General features: G+C 46.7%; 1 protein-coding gene and 1 pseudogene across 12 annotated transcripts in view; both read left to right on the top strand.

The window, feature by feature from the left end:
• The window catches only part of GRID1 (glutamate ionotropic receptor delta type subunit 1), a 638,811-nt gene that overhangs the window by 363,729 nt on the left and 256,306 nt on the right, over nucleotides 1-18,776 (top strand). The window lies entirely within an intron of this gene.
• Nucleotides 7,261-11,616, top strand: LOC140598632 (glutamine synthetase pseudogene; annotated as a pseudogene).

Raw genomic sequence — 18,776 nt, 5'->3', positions numbered from 1 at the left:
CAGAGAGAGAGAGAGCAGAGACACAGGCAGAGGGAGAAGCAGGCTCCATGCAGGGAGCCCGATGCAGAACTCAATCTCAGGACCCCGGGGTCACGACCTGAGCCAAAGGCAGGCACTTAACCGCTGAACTACCCAGGCATCCCTTGAAATAATTTTATATATATATATATATATATATATATATATATATATATATATATATATATATACATACATACACACACATATACACACACACACAGATGAGAAGATGACGGTTATAAAGATGACAGTTATACACAAAAATTACTATGTATTTTATATATATATATATATATATATATATATATATATATATATATACACACACACACAGATGAGAAGATGACGGTTATAAAGGGTAATTAACTTACCCAAGGACACCGAGCTAGCATAAGGTACAGCTGGGATTTTAACCTCTACCTTCCTATTAAGACCAATCCTCCCAAGGCTGGAAGAATAAATGAGTAAATGTCACAGGTTGGTGGGAAGTACCTAGCATGTGTCAGTGCTTAATAAATAAAATTCTTCTCCCTCATCCTGCCTTGCAGTCCCCAGATGGGCAGCTCGTAGGCCCCACCTGGTTCCTGCTTCTGTGTCCTGGTTTGTATCCACCCTCTCACAGGAGTCCTCGTTGCTTAAGCTGCTACTTCAGGAGCTCTTCCCTCTGAACCAGAGCCTTCGCTGTGGTCTGCTCTGTGAGGTTCTGGCCAGCGCCCTTCTCCAGCCCAGCTCTGGCTCTGTCGCCTTTGCATTTCCCACCCCCGCTGGCGCCATGTTGTTACCATGGACCTACAGTGCTTTGTGTTCAGGTCATCCACAAATATAACAGAACCTTCCACAAAGCACAAGATTTAAACAGTTCAGGCAGCCAGAGTTCTCCCAGTGCCCCTTTAAATTTAAAGCGATCAATCCAATGAGTTATTGTGGAAGCAGTAACTGGGTTTCAGCTGGGAAAAGTCTAGGGTCTATAAAATTCAGATAAATCATTCTGGAGATATATATCTAGAGCTGTAAGTCACCCAGACATCAATAGAAACAAATACTTCTTGGATTTCTTTTTTGGAAGTCACATCATTGCGTGTGTATCCCAGAATCTGCATTCATTATTCACTCTAGTAGCTTTGGAGAGGCCTGGGGATGGCATGGTGCCAGGAACTCTTGGGGTCCATTCACAAGATCACTCCTCTGAGCTCGGCTTCCTGAGAAAAGAGCTTAAGTTAAGCAAGACTGTCCCTCTCCTGAAGATTCGCTACACCCGGGTTGGAAAACCCAAATGCCTCCTTGGCCTAGGCAGATAAGGTAAATGAGGGCAGAGGGCTGGGGAAAGACAGTAGAGAGTGACAGGAACTGGGCAAACTGGACAGGGCATGCCCCATAGCAAGGCCTTCAAATTCTTGTGGGGGCCAACATTCTCTACTAGTTTGGTACCCCATCTAACAGGTGTGTGGTAGCAGAATAATGCCTCCCTGTCCTCCTTTCCCCAAAGTCATGTCTTAACCCCTGGAAACTGTGAATATTGTAGGTTGTATGGCAAAGGAGAGGTTGCAGATGGAATTAAGATTGCTAATCTGCTGACCTTAAAATAAAGAGAGTAGCCTGGATTATTCATGTGGGCCCAGTGTAATCTTGAGGGTCCTGAAAAGTGGAAGAGGGAGCCAGAAGAGTCAGAGGACTGTGTGACTATTGAAGATAGGTCCAGGGAGATGCACTGCTGCTGAATTTGAAGAAAAAGCAGCACCATGTGCCATGGAATGAGAATAGCTTCTGAAAGTTGGAAAGAACAAGGAAACAGGTTCTATCCTCTGGAAGAGCCTCCGGAAAAGAGTAAGCTCTGCTGACATAATTTTTAGCCCAGGGAGACCCATATTGGAATTCCAACTTGCAGGACTCCAAAGTAATAAATCTGTGTTGTTTGAGCTTCTAAATTTGGTGTAATTTTTTGCAACATTAAGAGAGAACTAACCAAAAAGACAACCTACAGGATGGGAGAAGATATTTGCAAATGTCTTATTGATAAAGGGCTAGTATTCAAAATCTATAAAGAACTTACCAAACTCAACACCCAAAAAAACAGCCCTGTCAAGAAATTGGGCAGAAGACATGAACAGGCATTTCTCCAAAGAAGACATACACATTGCTAAGAGACATGAAAAAATGTTCAACATCACCCGGCATCTGGGAAATACAGATCAAAACCACCTCACGCTGGTCAGAATGGCTATAATTAACAAGTCAGGAAATAAACAAATGTTGATGAGGATGTGGAGAAAGGGAAACCCTCTACCCTGCTGGTGGGAATGCAAGCTGGTGCAGCCACTCTGGGAAACAGTATGGAGGTTCCTAAAAACCTCCAATTGTGCTACTGGGTTTTTACCTTAAAGATACAAATGTGGTGATCCGAAGGAGCACCTGCACCCTGATGTTTATAGAAGCAATGTCCACAATAGCCAAATTATGGAGAGAGCCCAGCTTTCCATTGATAGGTGAATGGATAAGAAAATGTGGTATAAATATACAATGGAGTATTGTTCAGCCACCAAAAAAAAAAAAAAAAAAAAAAAAGAGAAAGAAAGAAAAAGAAATCTTACCATTTGCAATGATGTGGATGGAACTAGAAGGTATTCCGCTAAGTGAAATAAGTCGACCAGAGAAACACAATTATCATATTAATTCACTCATGTAGAATTTAAGAAACAAAACAGAAAATGGAGGGAAAAATAAAATAAGATGAAATCAGAGAGGGAGACAAGTCATAAGAGTCTCTCAACTCTAGGAGACAAACTGAGGGTCACTGGAGGGGAGGGATGTAGGGGGACAGGGTAATTGGGTGATGAACATGAAGGAGGGCACGTGATGGGATGAGCACTGGGTGTCATATGCAACTGATGAGTCACTGGCCTCTACCTCTGAAATGAATAATACACTATATGTTAACTAATTGAATTTAAATTAAATTAAATTAAATTAAATTTAAGAAACCCCAGAGAACTAACATAGGTGGTGTCTTTTCTATAAACCAATTAAAAGAACATCCCAGTCTGCATCATGGGGCCCAACAAGGCCGCCTTGGATAGAGTGAGGTGGGAAGGAATTGACTTGACTTGGTTGTTGACTCAGGTGAGAGGGATTAACCCCTCCTCCCCTCCCCCTGCCCAGCTACACACATCCCCACCCCCACCCCCCCCACCCCGGGCAGTTTGGGCGAGCGGGCAGAGAGGCCAACCTACTAACAAGGCACCAGGTGGAACAGGACCTGAGCAATGACCCCTCTGTAGAATTCTGGCCTCAGGGCACAGCCGTTTGGCAAGGCCCAGTTTTCTAGGAGGCCGCAACTGTCACTGTCCGTTCTTAAACTAACCAGCCTTTGGCAGGTCTGAACAGCTATGCTCAAGTTTATTTGAGCAATTTTTGTTACTTTTAGGGAAATAATTTTAAAAAGGAATTTTATGTAATGCATTTCTGTGTGACTACTTTGGGTTCAATATGAGAGGTTTTTTTTTTTTTTTTCTGGTGTTAGCAGATTTTAATTTTTTAAAGCTTTTTGAGTCAAAGATTAAGTGACTATATCTCTGATGCCCATTAGGGCCCAACAAAATTGGTTCCTGGCCTATTTTCCCACAGTTGCTACGTTGTTACAGGTGATGTCCTGTGGGCAACTGGGTTGTTGACAACCACGTGGACCTTCCGATGGGTCATAATTGGAGAGGCTTTTGTACATTTTCGGTGTTTTTTCACTCTCCCTGCAGTGAAATCCTGGCTGTGTTGTGTCATGGTGTATCATCATGTGTCTGAGCCTCATATTTCTCATTTGTATAATGGGCATAATAACAGAAACTACCCCATAGGGTTGCTCTATGCCTTCAAGGAGCTAAACCACATAAAGCATCACCTAGCACAGAGTAAGTACTCGGATAAAAATAACAATTTCTCTTCCTTGTTCTTCTAAATTTAGAATCTATAATATGAAAAATTGGAGAATACTTGCTGTATTGAGGTTCAGGGGAGGAGAAGAGGGTAGAGTTTCATCCCAGCTGAGCCTTTAGATGTTGGCGATCCAGGAAGGGGTCTTGAGTGTGACAAAAATCACTCTCTCAGCACTGGGCCCTACATATAGATATGTTCAGGTGGTTTTTCCTGGAGAATTAGCCCTAGGGAGACAGTCTTTCCCATTCGCATTCCCCTGGCAAGAGCTTTGGGTAGCATCCCTGGAATGGAGGCATTCAGACCTCCTGAAGGAACTCCATTGGTTAATATACTAAGTTCAAAATCTTGTCTTGAATTGAGACCAGGTAGCTAACAAATCTGGTATGAGGAGTCTCAATGTTGATAGATCACATTGGTCTTATCTGGGTGATGAATATCTGTAGGAAGAAGAAAGTTCTTGATGAGAATAATTTTCTGATATTTAGTGTCAAGTCTGCCAACTGTTAGACTAAACTAGGGTTTCTCAACCTAGGTACTATTGACATTTTGGGCCAGATCGTTCTTTGTGGTGGGGGACTCCCCTGTGCATTGTAGGATGTGTAGCCTCATGCCCACCCTCTACCCACTAGAGACCAGTTAGTTAGCATCCATCTCCCCAAGTCTGACAACCCAAAAAATCTCCTGATACTCCCAAATGTTCTCTGGGGGTGGGGGGATCATAATTGCTCCTGGTGGAGGCCCATGGGACTCAGTGATGGGGTCATAGAAATTTATCAGATTCAGCCTTTGCCATCAAAAACCTCACAATTTCTAGGGGAGACCCTCCTCCCTCACCGTGAGCAGTGGGCCATGATGGCATAGTCAGACTCACCACTGGGCTGACGGCATACCGAGGAAAGACTGAGATGGGCCAGGGAGTGGCCGTACCTCCACTACGGCTGCTTTGCTGGACACAAAGGCCAAAGACCCATTTATTGTAGTTATAAGTCAGTGTTTTGAATATCAGTTTTGGTTTCCTGATACGTACAGGGGCCAATCAGAGGGCACTCCTTTTTGTCCCTATTAGCAAATGACCCCAGACGGCTCTATATTTTGACTTCCTGCATCTGGTTTTTGTGTGTGAGAGCAGACACTTTTCACTTCCTATTGCTCAATAGTCTCTGTCTCTAGCGTTTTTGCTCTTCTCTCAAAATGCTTGTCCTTGCTCAGACCCACTTGGGTTAATTAAATCAGAAGAAGTGGAGCCTGAACATAGGTATTTTTCTAAAGCTTGCTAGGTGAACCCAACGTACTTAAGACTGCTAGTACGAGACTGAGGAACCGTTTGGGTGAAGCAGATGGGGATGTGGGCTTGCTGAATCTCTCAAAATCTGCTCTCGGGCCTGGGCCAGCTCACGTCTGTAAAGTGGGGGAATGGCCACTTTGAGGCAACCAACACATTGTTTTAATTTATGAAATTAAATTCTGGTGACGGGCACTGAGGGGGGCACTTGATGGGATGAGCACTGGGTGTTATGCTATGTTGGCAAATTAAATTCCAATAAAAAAATAAATTCTGTTGATCCAAAAAACAAATATGAATTAAAATTATTAAACTACTGTTAAATCTTAGTATGAGAAGAGATTTTATTAATGTCATTTTAAAAGCACACTGTCTTTTAACTAGATATTTTTTAATTGAATCTCAGAATAGCTCACCAGAGATATTGAACGTCAGCTTTTTCTCTCAAACCAGAGTCAGGCTCTTCTCTTGAATAGAGTCTATGAGCTAGTTTTCAAAAGGTCCAGTTCTCATGAACATGGACTCAGGAATGAGGAGTGAATCATACCCACTTCAAATCAGTTCAGTTGCATTTAGTTCCAGACAGCTCACTTCAGTTTAATAGGACTCTGTGGTGCCCACTGTGGGGCCCAGCACAGTCCCAGAAGTTGGGAGGCAGATGGGTAAAGAATCATCTCGTGAGGAATGCATGCATAAGGTGCACGGAACATACACTGTGCCCTACGCCTCTTCATCTTCACGTTCCCCGTGCCAGCCAGGAGGTATGTTGAATCGACAAGGGATCTGAACATTTCCATGTGTCCTCTGGGGAGGGCAGAAGACAGCTGCACTCAGAATTGCCATGGAGAAGGAGAAAATGTCCTTTGGACAGGGCCATTCTGTGTAATCTGTGGTCAAAGGCAGGACATGGCTGAAATTTGAGAGACGTCTCAATGTCATGGGAGCCAAGTCAGCCAGGCAAGACCACCAGGCCTTCACCTAGCCAGGAAACGGACCACCAACCTCGCCAACAAGACCAGCATATGGGGTGAAGGGACAGACAGACTAGATGAGCTGGGTCAGAGGAGCATGCTCCATTCCAAGACCCTCCATACCATTAGGTCATGAAAACCTGTCATGGGAAGAAGGAGCAGGGTCAAGGGGAGGATATCTAGAAGACATCCGCTAGAGCCAACAAAACCTGGAGTCCTGGAGAGACACACCTATGGATACGTCTGTTTCCCTGGTCCTCAAGGGTGGGGATGGAGAATTGTGAAAAACATTCTGGAAAATAAGAGGCTAGGTTATCTTTGCACATTGAGTAAAAAGAGTAAATTTGCAACTCAGCTATAGATCATGTCATCTGTTCAGATCTGTTGTTTGTTGTCATTGATTTATTCCAACAGTATTTATCAAGTGAGTACTGTGTTCTCAGCATGGAGTGTCTGGCTGCTTTTAAGGGCCAGGATTTGCATTAGGCACTGGAGGCTCAAGCAGTGACAGCCCTCATCCTTCTGGAGACTGCAGTCAGCATGGAGAGAGCAAATAAAGAGATCATCTTTATGCCAGCCGATGCCAGGTGCTTCATATGTATCATCTTTGTAATGCTTCATAGCAACCTCATTTTGTAAATGGGGATAAAAGGAGCATTGGTCATGCTGAGATGGAGCAGAAAGGTTAGGGTGGATTTGGGTAGACACAGACACAGATGCACGTGCGCACACACGCACTTTGTGAAAGACGGCCACACACTCCTTTACACCGTAGTTATCTCAAGTGCCTCTCAGCAGCTGGCCCTGATGCTTGGAGTTCTGGAAAGACATGTCTTCGGGGTTTTCTTGAAGTCCTGGAGAGGGTCACAGCTGCAGAAGTGTGACGTACAACTCTTCTGTTCTGAGAGGAGATGCCGCATCGCAGATCCCACAGGCGGCAGACGGGGGCCGTTTTGGCTCACAGACCTTTCCTATGTGACTGTAGACCTAGGCTCATTCCTTCTGGGGTATGGAGGGACACTCACGGTTTGAAGAAAATAACTAATGGGGAATTGTAGGTATCCACGCGTAGGGGAGCAGGGTGGCCTTGAGTGTGAAGCAAGCCTGCTAAACCTGTTTTCCATATGCTGAACTGTTTAACACTAGTATTGACAACTAGAGGTCTAGTTACAAAATGATATAAAACCTTGGGGATCCCTGGGTGGCCCAGCGGTTTAGCACCTGCCTTCAGCCCAGGGCGTGATCCTGGAGACCCAGGATCGAGTCCCACATCGGGCTCCCTGCATGGAGCCTGCTTCTGCCTCTGCCTGTGTCTCTACCTCTCTCTCTCTCTCTGTCTCTCTCTCTCTGTCTCTCATGAATAAATAAATAAAATCTTTTTTTAACAAAATTATATAAAACCTCAAATCCATTAAAACAAAGGCACAGTGTTGAGTGCCAAATAATCAAGGACCAGAAAACATAGGTTACAGGAGACTCGGAATATGGTTCTGAGCTTCCTGGTAGGCAAGACAATGACGGACGTGGATAGGCTGCGTAGCCCACACTGCCTACCATAAAGAATACCAGTCCACTGGGAGAGAGGTTTCTATTCTGTATTTTATTTTTTAGTTTAGTGCTCTGGGAGACATTTATCACATCAGTCTGTAGATAAGGGACGGAGAACAACATAATGGATAGTGTCTTTGCTAGCAGTTTTACAAACAATGCAAATGTGATTCATATGACTGCTTCTTATATCAGCCCTGGCTGAAAGCCAAAGGCATAAACAATGTGATATTCTAGTTCAGTGCAAATTCTTCTGTGGAAAGCTGAAATGATATCATTCAGACTTGGAGCTTCCTAGGGATTTGATTTGGCACAAGGTAGAGCTTAAAAGCTTTAGAAGAATTAAAGTGTGTTTCATAGGTTGTCTTGCTGGCCAGCTTCTACTTCATTTTTAAGATGTAGCTCCGGCGTCGTCTGCTCCAAGAAACCTTCTCTGACCCCTCCGGGTCGAGTCAGGTGCCCTGCTGTGTGCTCCCCGAAGCCCTGTGTGCTCCTCCCCTCCAGAGCGCTCTTACCTCCTCATACCTGATTATGTGTCTGTGCTAAAGGCAGTGAGATCCTGAAAGGCATGCCCGCACTTACGTTTGTATTCCCAGCTCGTACGGTGGTTTTGGATATCGTAAGCCTTTGTGATGTCGACTAGCTATGCCCAAACTCAGAGCGGTTCTTGGTATAGGGACACGTGGTACAGAGAGTGGTTCGAATCCGGGCTTTGGTACCAGAGTGTTGGGTTCAAATTAGGGCCTCTGGCACTATCTAGCTTTGCTGCCTTGGATGAGTTAATGAATTACTTTGTGCCTCAGTTTGTTCACCTGGAATATGGGGCTAATAATAGTACCTACCTCATAGGATCGCTGGCAGAGTTAAGGGAATGGATGCATGGAATGTACCCAGTGCAGTGCCTAATGCACAGACGCTGCCAAGTGTGTAATTGGCTGTGATGACTGGTGTCTCTGACATCCCAGCAGCTCTTCCGCTAGGGTTAGAGGACAGACGGGCTGAGCTGGTCCATGCTGGGCCTGGCACGCAGGATACCCATTGGTCACTCCAGAGCAGCTTCTGTGCCGGGGGAACCAGGCTGACAGTCTGTGCTCATCGGCTTTCCAGGCTGCCTGTGTTTAGCAGTTGGACATCCCCATGTGTCCTTCTCAGAGCTCCCTATCCAGCTACACGGGAGCAGGGTTTTGTGATTCCCAGATTGGAACTCCGTCTCTGAAGCTTTCCAGCCTCCTCCAGGTAGTGTCTTGCTCTGTCTCGGTTTCCCTCAGGAGGCAGTTCAGAAATCTTTGGCTCCCAGCACACTTGGGATCTTCTCTTGCTCAGTCTCTTATTCCCTGTATGAACTAGGGTGAGTAACATACGTCTGCAAACTCTACTGTCTCATCTTTAATGGTAGGGTTGATGGTACTGCCTGACGGGGTGGCTATTGCAAGGATTCAGTGAGGTCATCCACGTACAGCACTTGGCTGGGACCTGGCGTGTGGTTAGTCCATATTCAGTGTAAGAAACTGCTGTTTTATGAAACTTTTCTGAAGTCTACACTCAGCATTTCTCTTCATGACATTAACTCACTTTGGAGTTCATCTTTGTCAAAATAGACAGGAAAACTGGCAGAGCCGAGAATGGGAGCGGAGGGGAGCTTCTGAGCAGCGCCTCGGCCTCCTCTCCTCGCCGCACCTCGCTCTCGTGGTCTGCCCGCCCTGCTGCCTGCGATCCACCCAGAACAACTTCCACCATGGCCACCTCTGCGAGTTCCCACTTGAACAAAGGCATCAAGCAGGTGTACATGTCCCTGCCTCGGGGCGAGAAAGTGCAAGCTATGTATATTTGGATTGACGGGACTGGAGAAGGATTACGTTGCAAGACCCGGACCTTGGACAGTGAGCCCAAGAGTGTTGAAGAATTGCCTGAATGGAATTTTGATGGCTCTAGCACCTTTCAATCTGAAGGCTCCAACAGTGACATGTATCTTGTCCCTGCTGCCATGTTTCACGACCCTTTCCGCAAGGACTCCAACAAGCTGATATTCTGTGAAGTCTTCAAATACAACAGAAAGCCTGCAGAAACCAATTTAAGGCATACCTATAAATGGATAATGGACATGGTGAGCAACCAGCACCCCTGGTTTGGAATGGAGCAGGAATATACTCTCATGGGCACAGATGGGCACCCTTTTGGTTGGCCTTCCAATGGCTTCCCTGGGCCCCAAGGTCCTTACTACTGTGGTGTAGGAGCAGACAAAGCCTATGGCAGGGATATCATGGAGGCTCACTACCGGGCCTGCTTGTATGCTGGCATCAAGATTGCTGGGAGAAACGCTGAGGTCATGCCTGCCCAGTGGGAATTCCAGATAGGACCCTGTGAAGGAATCGACATGGGAGATCATCTCTGGGTGGCCCGTTTCATCTTGCACCGTGTATGTGAAGACTTTGGAGTGATAGCAACCTTTGATCCTAAGCCCATTCCCGAAAACTGGAATGGTGCAGGCTGCCACACCAACTTCAGCACCAAGGCCATGAGAGAAGAGAATGGTCTAAAGTACATTGAGGAGTCCATTGAGAAACTGAGCAAGCAGCACCAGTACCACATCCGAGCCTATGATCCCAAGGGAGGCTTGGATAATGCCCGGCGCCTAACTGGATTCCATGAGACATCCAACATCAACGACTTTTCCACCAGCATGGCCAACCATGGTGCTAGCATCCGCATTCCCCGGACTGTCGGTCAGGAGAAGAAGGGTTATTTTGAAGACCGTCGCCCCTCTGCCAACTGTGACCCCTTTTCGGTGACAGAAGCCCTCATTCGCACATGTCTTCTCAACGAAACTGACGATGAACCCTTCCAGTACAAAAACTAAGCGGACTAGACTTGCAGCCATTGAACCCCTCCTAATTAATTCTCTATCCTGCCTCTGTGTTTGCCCCTCTCTTGACTTTCCTAATAGCTGTAACTCAAAGGGTGGAATATCAAGGTCTTTTTTTATTCCTCATGCCCAGTTAATATCTCTTGCTTTCTTTGGCCAGGATAGAGGGGTCAAGTTCTTAATCTTTTTACACCCCCCCCCCTTTTTTCCCCTGTCACTGAAAGCTGTCTAGTATGTTAGTAGGGAGGGGGGTAGGGAGACATAACCACTGTTCCCATTTAATCAAGTGTGTTTGTCCAATAGGCGTAGCTATCCGGACAGAGAATAGTGTTTGTGAAGGGAGGGGGAGGGCTCTTTCTTCCGAGGTAGCTGAGTGTTGGGGCGGGGAGGGTTACTTACTCTGGGGTTAGGTTAGGATTTCCCCTCCTGGTGGGAAGTTCCACTTCGAATAAGGTTATAACCAACTTTCTGTTAAAAGTGAGACTTAAGAGAGAATCAGGCGGGAATGTGCCTCCCGTCGTCCTGGTGCAGGGCTTCCCCTACCTGGGGTGAGATAGCCCTCACCTGAAGACAAGCTCAGCGTAAGAATGGATTGACCTACCTTAGCAGAAAACGTTCTTATTCCTTGGTCCTCCATTTATAACACAAAGCAGAGTAGTATTTTTATATTTAAATGTAAAAACAAAAAAAAATTATATATATGGGTGTGCAGATATGTGTGGGTTTTTTCCTAAAGGAGGAAAAACATTCTGGTCATGGAGAGCCAGACTTGAGGTGAATAGTCTGGAAATAAGGATCTCCTACTGAGTGGATACTTGGTATTCCCTCACTGCCACTATAGGGCTCCCATGTGCCCTGCCCACCCTTCTGCAATTGGGGGTAGACACCAGTCGGTTGACAGGTGGAAAGCACAGTGTAGAAGGAGGAGTCACCTGAGCCCCGTGGCTTTGGTTTAAAAGACACACATGTACACACAGAGGTTTAGAAATAAAGAGTTGGCTGGTCAACTTGTGTGTTATTGATAAGGGGTTATTGGGATTATTTTCTGATGGGACTAGCATGTCACTAAAGCAGGCCTTTTGATATATTAAAATTTTTTAAAAAGCAAAAAAAAAAAAAAAAAAAAAAAAAAGGAAAACTCGGGAGGACTTAAAGTTCCCAAGTGGATTTATCCCAACGAAGGTCCTTAGGGTTCAGTTGTGCCCGCCATCCTGAGCCTGGAGGTATAGGACTCCCTGCAAGCCCCCTCCCACAAGGCCTTCCTGCAGTAGGTAGACTGCCTGGCACTGGGGCCCCAGCCTGGCCAGCGACCCCAGCTGATCCTCCTGGCTTCCCATCTGCCAATGTGCATCCAGGCCAGGAGAAGCTTTTCACTGCCCTGTTCATACTAACTGCATTTTCTGTTCTAAAAGGCACAAGGTATTTTATTTGCTAAGAAGGATTAGGAAAAAATTTAAATACTTTTTATCATAGTTGTACAGAAAGGGAGATGTGAAGTGGTTTTGTTGAGAAAAAACATGATGTTGTTAATGTAAATATGGTAGTTGTGCACTAGAGTCAAAGAAGAAGCCATGAGTTTCGGGTTTGCAGAGAAATCTGAGCCCTGCAGGGACACACACACGCTCCCGAATACGCACGGTGCTGGGGGCCACACATGAGCATCTAGACTCGCGGAGGAATGGCCCAGACGCTGGCTCTGAGCCGCCATTTTGGTTGAGCGTGCTCTAGGTGAGCGGCTAGCCCTACTGTGGGTTTTTGGTGTTTTCCATCCCTGCCACTAGGGGCATTTCCAGCCACTATTTTGGGGCATACTGTAGGCACTTAGGATTCAGAGCAATTTGTCTCTATACTTGTTATATTTGAGAGCAGGGGGATGTTTTACTTTCCTGCCTTCACGGTTTTGCTCATCCTTGTTCTTCCTACGCAGGATTTTAATGACGTCCTTTTCCCTTCAGGTCTCTCTAAACGTCCTCACCCTCCCAGCCCAGCCCAGCCGTGAAGCCTTTCCTACTCCTCTAGCCTGCTCTCCCTTCCCTGTCGGAGGCTATCCGGACAGCTCGCCTGTCCACAAACAGCACGCCTCATCTGTCCCTCATTTCCCTCCTCCTGATAGAACCTGGACTGACTGGGGAATGAGACATCGTGTTTGGCTTCCCTTGTTGCCTGCAGGCTCACCCTCACCAAGGACAGGATGCCTAGGAAACCCTCACCCTAGATTTATGTTAAGGGAGCCCAGATCCCTGTATTCTGTAGATTTTTAAATCATTCATCCTTCTAGAGGGATGTGTTGATCAAAGTGAGCCAGTGTGTTTGAACTATTTCTTTGAACAGGCTATTATAAATCCCCAGACCTCATGCACATCCATTGATATAATGTCAGTCCTGAGGTTACTGACGAATCTTTCCCTCACCTTACTTTGGGTTGGCTGTTTATTTAAATGGGCGGTGGAATGAAGTTGTCAGATAAGAATCTGACATCCTTCCCCTCGAGCAGTGATAAACAGAACCTAAGCCTAAAATGGACTGTGGGCTTGATCAAGAATTCTCTGTGAAATCGTACCTGTTTGGTTGCATGTTCTCCCAAAGAACACACCGTCCCAAACAGCCTCCAGGGGCTGTAGATTAGAGTAGAGAAGGCAGCTGTCCCTCTCTCACCCCAGAGTCTGGGCAGGCAGCCTCAGCATCCCAAAGCTTACGAAAATGCATTCTTATGAGAAGTTTTAGATTTTGGGTTCTCTGCTAGCTTTTCAGGGTTGGTGCAGGAAAACAATGTTCTCTTTGTTTCTAGTTTTGCTAGGAGTTGCCCTTCATCCTCATCCCTGGCAATGGACATACTCATCCTTACTGGGTCCTCCTGCAGCCTTCTGTACCAGTCAGTGTTCTCAGTTGCCTACAAGCACTTACTCTAGCTAGCTTGAGCAAAAAGGGAATTTACTGACCTCTGATCAACTTCTGACTTAGGGTTTCTGATTGATGAGCCAATTCTGATTGGTTGCCCATACTATTGCCTACTTTCCCCTACATGATTCTAAAATGACAGTAAAGTTAAATGTTAGAAACCAGCAAGATCAAAGAGTACACGAGAAGAGACAGCAGTGGGGGAGAGCTTGGAGCTAGTTTTTAGAAAAGTAGAAAGTACGTGGAAGAAGGGGACCTGGTTCAACAGATTAAGGACATAATACCTTCAGTGCCTGATGATAGAGATGCAGGGAAATGAGCTGGTTCTCTCTGCTCTGGGAGCCTCGCACCCGGAGACCCCAGAAAGTGGGGATGGGGTGGGTAGCAGAAACGGGGAAATTTGACAGAGATTTGCATTTGCATGGTGGGTAGTGGGACTTGTACTTCTTTCGCCTGCCGTGCTCCCAGAATGCCAGCAGCGGGAGCATACCATTCACAGAATAGTAAAAGAATCTTTTCTGGAGAATCTGAACAACTCTGGAGAAAAGACCTCCAAGAGCTGAGATTGTAGAGGAGAGGGGTGGGCCTTCCAATGCAAAGGCAAGGAAGCCCACCAATCCTGCCATGCACCCACAGGCCACACCCATGCCTGTCAGGGACATTTTGAATGCCTGGGTGACTCAGTTGGTTGAGCTTCTGACTCATAATTTCAGCTCAGGTCATGATCTGAGGGTTGGGAGATCACGATGGGCATGGAGCCTGCTTGGATTCAATCTATCTCCCTCTGCCCCACCCCCTTCTCTCACTTAACAACAGCAGAAAAAAAAAAAAACAAAGAAAAATATAAAAGGACAACTCAAAATCATTATGCATTTGAGGAACTTATAGGAACAAAAAAATACAAAACAAACATAAAAAAGGAATCCAGGGCAAACTTAGTTTAGGGAACAGCACATCAAAATCCTGTCACTGATTATCTTAAAAAGATTTTTAAAAAGTTACATCCTTAAGACATGAACAGGATGCTATGAAAAAGAACAGAGAACACAAAATAGCAGCTGAAGATTAAAAAAAAAAATGTGACAACTACAATTGTAAAAATCCAGCGGAAGTTTTAGACAAAATTGAGGAAAGTAAAACCCAGAGTAATGTAGTATAAAATGAGAGAGAAGAATTGACAGGAGTGAGTGGCTTCATCCAGGAAGTTCAATATTCTTCTGAGAGAAATTCTGGAGAGAGAACTGAAAACAATGGAGAAAGCAAATAAAAACAAAAACAAAACAAGAATAAGTCTTAGAGCTAAAGGACCTGTGTCTCCAGGCTACACAGCCCTACCAACCATTTAGCTCTTCTCCAAAATAAATGAAAGGAACACCCATATCAAAGCACTGCAATGGTAAGACTCAGAGCATCAGGGAGAGACTGGGAGACAGAGAGAAGAGCAGGAGAAGGACGAAGAGCGGTGACATTCAAGGAACAGGAGCGAGAGGAATCGGAATGGCATTAGGATGCTGCAGAGGGACACTGGATGCTAGAAGATACTGGAGAGACACTTTTTGTGGAAGAACTCAGATTACCATAGCCTAAGGTACTAAGTGAAACAATCCATATGGCAGCAAAATTTTTTTAAAAAAAGATTTTATTTATTTATTTGAGAGAGAAAGAGCACAAAGCAGAGAGAGGGAGAAGCAGACTGCCTGCTCCATGGACTCGATCCCAGGACCCCGAGGTCATGACCTGAGCTGCAGGCAGGCACTTACCTCACGGGCCACCCAGGTGCCCCTATGGTAGCAAAGTTAAAAAAAAAAATTCCATATAGGCAAAGACTAACAAATTTACACCTCATGGACCTTTTCTTAGGAAAATACTCTAAGATGGGCTTCAGAAAAATAAAATAAAAGCCAAAAAAAAAATAGTAAGCAATAAGAGGTACAAAGATTGCAAGCAGTAGAGCAGAAAGGGAGGTGTCAGGATGGTTGCTGGTCATCCAACCCAAGACCAAGCGTCTGCGTGGGAGCAGGGGAGACAGGGCTCCGACAGGCCGTCACTGAGGTGTCAGGGGATGAAAGATTATTTTACACGGTTGAGCATTTAGACACGTATACTATAGCACTTGTGTAAATAACTACAAATTGAGGCAATTGGCCCCAAAGAAGCAGAAGTTGTGTGAGCAAGGAAGTAACCATCATAGTCCACTACTTGGCTCAGTAGGGAATGGTATCTCATGGTCTGAATGGAGTCAACGCTTTTGATTTTATGTAAAAACCGTGATACAAGTCGATGGGGAATATTGGGACAGGAAATGAAAGGCTGAAGGGTTGTGTAAGAAGTTAAGTCCTCATTCCTGTAGCCAGAGGATAATGGACGATGCTAACGTCCAAAACTGAGTGACCAAGTGCAGCAGTGTGAACGTAAGATTGAGAAACACCGAACTGAATCCCAAAGAAATAGCTAAAGCGGTTAGGAGGGTTTGCCTCTGGAGGGTGGGACTAGAGCAGGAGTAGGGCCAGGGACTGCCACCTGTCAACAGGGGGGCTTTTAGTACCACTTGGTTTTAAGATATAATTTTGTATATAGAATAACAGGTTTATGAACTATGGTTCGTTGTTGTCAAAGTGTGCTTTGAAATTGCTCCATTTATGCTCCCTTAAAAAACTATGTTCTTGTTTAGCACATTGGCTTACTAGTGTTTGATATTCAGATTTTAAAAATAAATATTGTTTTTCCTTATTGCTTGTAAAAAGTTTTAAAACAGAGTTAATAGGACATGGAAGGAACGTATCCGAATGATATTGGGCAGCTCGCAAAGATGGGCAGAAGGACGGGGAGTCAGGGCTGAAAACCTCTGGGAAGCCAGATGGTGGGGACGTGATCAAGGTCACTTCTAAGCACAGTCTGGACAGGCCACCGTCACTGGACTCACAACGCTACCCTCATTGCTGGGATTAACTTTTCAATTAGATCTTTGGGTCACTTTCTCACGGTTCGAGGGAGTCCATGGCACTAAGCTTAGGTCTGTGGTGACCTGTGTCGCCTGGGGAGAGGGACCTTCTCCCTCTGCAGCCCCTCACCTCCGGCCGAGACACGTACAATCGGTGTCTCCACAAATCAAGGGTGTTCTGATATTGGATGGCGAAGACCCCACATGTGGCCAAGACCCCCATTCCTTGCATATGGGATGGCCCGAACCACTGGGGACCTGCCCATGGAACTGTAGCATATGCTGAGAACCACTCATCGCTCTTGCCTTTCTCTCAGACCTTTCAGATGAAGAAGATGAGGCCCAGAAGAGTTACGTGAGGTAGAGGAGAAGCATGGACTAGCACCCAGGTCTCCTCCACGTACAGGTCTCCCTTGCCTGATCACCGGGAGGCCGGCCTGATAAACCCCCCCCCTTAATAAATCTAAGAGGAAGAGCATGACGTCACAAGGCAGGAAGAAACCCCAGGCTGGTGTGAACCGTTGGGATAGAGAAGCAGACGGATTCCAACAGCATGGAATTCTCAAGGATGCTGTGGAGCCTTCCTCGAGGTTTAGAGCCCTGTGGGTCAGACCCGGGTATGGTGGAAGGCAGGGGAGTGTGTGAGTGTGAGTGTGTAACTCCTAATTTACCAACCGTGTTCCGGGCAGCGGGGCAGCCGTCGTGCGCTGCGGCCCCGGGAGGTGGCGGCTTGGCTGCAGCGCCCAAGCAGCCACCGTCGGAAGGGCCACGTCCCATGGTGGCGGGAGGCCGGGGGTGCCTCTAGGCCAAGCTGGCGCCGCTGCTGCACTGCTGCCGGGAAAGGCTCTTGCCCGCCCGGGGCTCACGGCGGTGGCTCCGTCTCCCACGCCCTCGGGGCTGCCGCCCTGGCTCCCGCTGTCCCGAGGCTGGGCCCGTCCACCTCTGCTCTGCTGTGGCTGCACTCCACGTCACGTCGGATCTCCTCCTGTCCTTCCCCCTTCGCCCAGTGCCTGGGGACGGCCACATCCTGCCCGCGCTGCCTTCGCAACACTTGCACTGCATCCCCTCCTCTCCAGCCCGGGGCCCCACTCGGGCCCGCTGCCAGCTGGCCCCCGCGCTCCTCGTGCTGGGGCACTTCTCCTCCAGCGGCGGCCACCCCGCAATCCATCCTCTCCCGAGGATGCCTGGACCACCATGTACCCGCCCCCCCGCCCCCCATTCTGTTGCAGTCTTGAGGTCTCATGACATGTCTGCGTGTCCCTTGAACAAAGAAACTTCACACTCTGGGTGAGGTGGTCTTGATAAACACGGGGTTCAGCCAAGGTCGATGCTTTTCTGTGAGATGAGGACTTGTCTGATAGTGTGCCCCGTGGTTCCCCGAGGTGGGGATATCAGTGCGTCATATCTCAAACCTCCTGACCACAGTTAGGAGCTTGTGTTTTGCAGGACTTTTAGCATCTCCTGCATTAGGTTGCTGGGACTGCCGGAACAAAGCACCACGGCCTGGGTGGCCTAGACCACAGAAATGAATTGTCTCATGGTTCTGGGGGCCCGAGGTCCAAGATCAAGGTGTCAGCAGGGGTGATTTCTTTTGAGGCCTCTCTTCCTGCTTTGTAGATGGCTGTCATCTCATTGTGACCTCACGTAGCCTCTTCTCTATGAGCACGTATCCCTGGTGTCTTATACTCTTCTTCTTCTTCTTTTTTTTTTTTTTAAACATTTTATTTATTTAATCATGAGAGACAGAGAGAGAGAGAGAGTCAGAGGCACAGGCAGAGGGAGAAGCAGGCTCCCTGCAGGGACCCCAATGTGGAAGTCTATCCCAGGACCCAGGATCACGCCCCGAGCCGAAGGCAGACGCTCAACCGCTGAGCCCTCCAGGAGTCCCTCGTACTCTTCTTATAAGGACACCAGTCATACTGGATTAGGCCCATCCTGATGGCCTCATTTCTACTCAGTCATCACTTTAAATACCTTATCAGCAAATACAGTTACATTTGGAGGTACTGGGGATTAGGACTTCAACATAGGAATCTGGAGGGGCCGCAGTGTAGCCCGTCACGTTCCAGTGACATTTCTGTTAGTGTCCTTTATGGTTCTGCAGGGTGCAGTTCATCTCAAAGTTTCTGAGCATAGATTTTTGTTTTTTCTTAAATAGGAGAACTCTTAGCAACCCCTCAGCCTCTTCTATTCCCTTGTACTCAACCTGGGGGCTCTGGATTTACAAGATAAAAGCCTGGCTTGGCTGTATAAGTCCTGCCTGTTTGGGACCTGGCAATATTTCGGGTCACAGCTCATTCCTCATGCTACTGATCCTCCTGCCTTTGA

This window comes from Vulpes vulpes, chromosome 4 (genome assembly GCF_048418805.1).
Source record: "Vulpes vulpes isolate BD-2025 chromosome 4, VulVul3, whole genome shotgun sequence".
NCBI lineage: Eukaryota > Metazoa > Chordata > Mammalia > Carnivora > Canidae > Vulpes > Vulpes vulpes.
The sequence above is the reverse complement of the archived record's forward strand: the minus strand, read 5'-3'. Positions and strand labels throughout refer to the sequence as shown.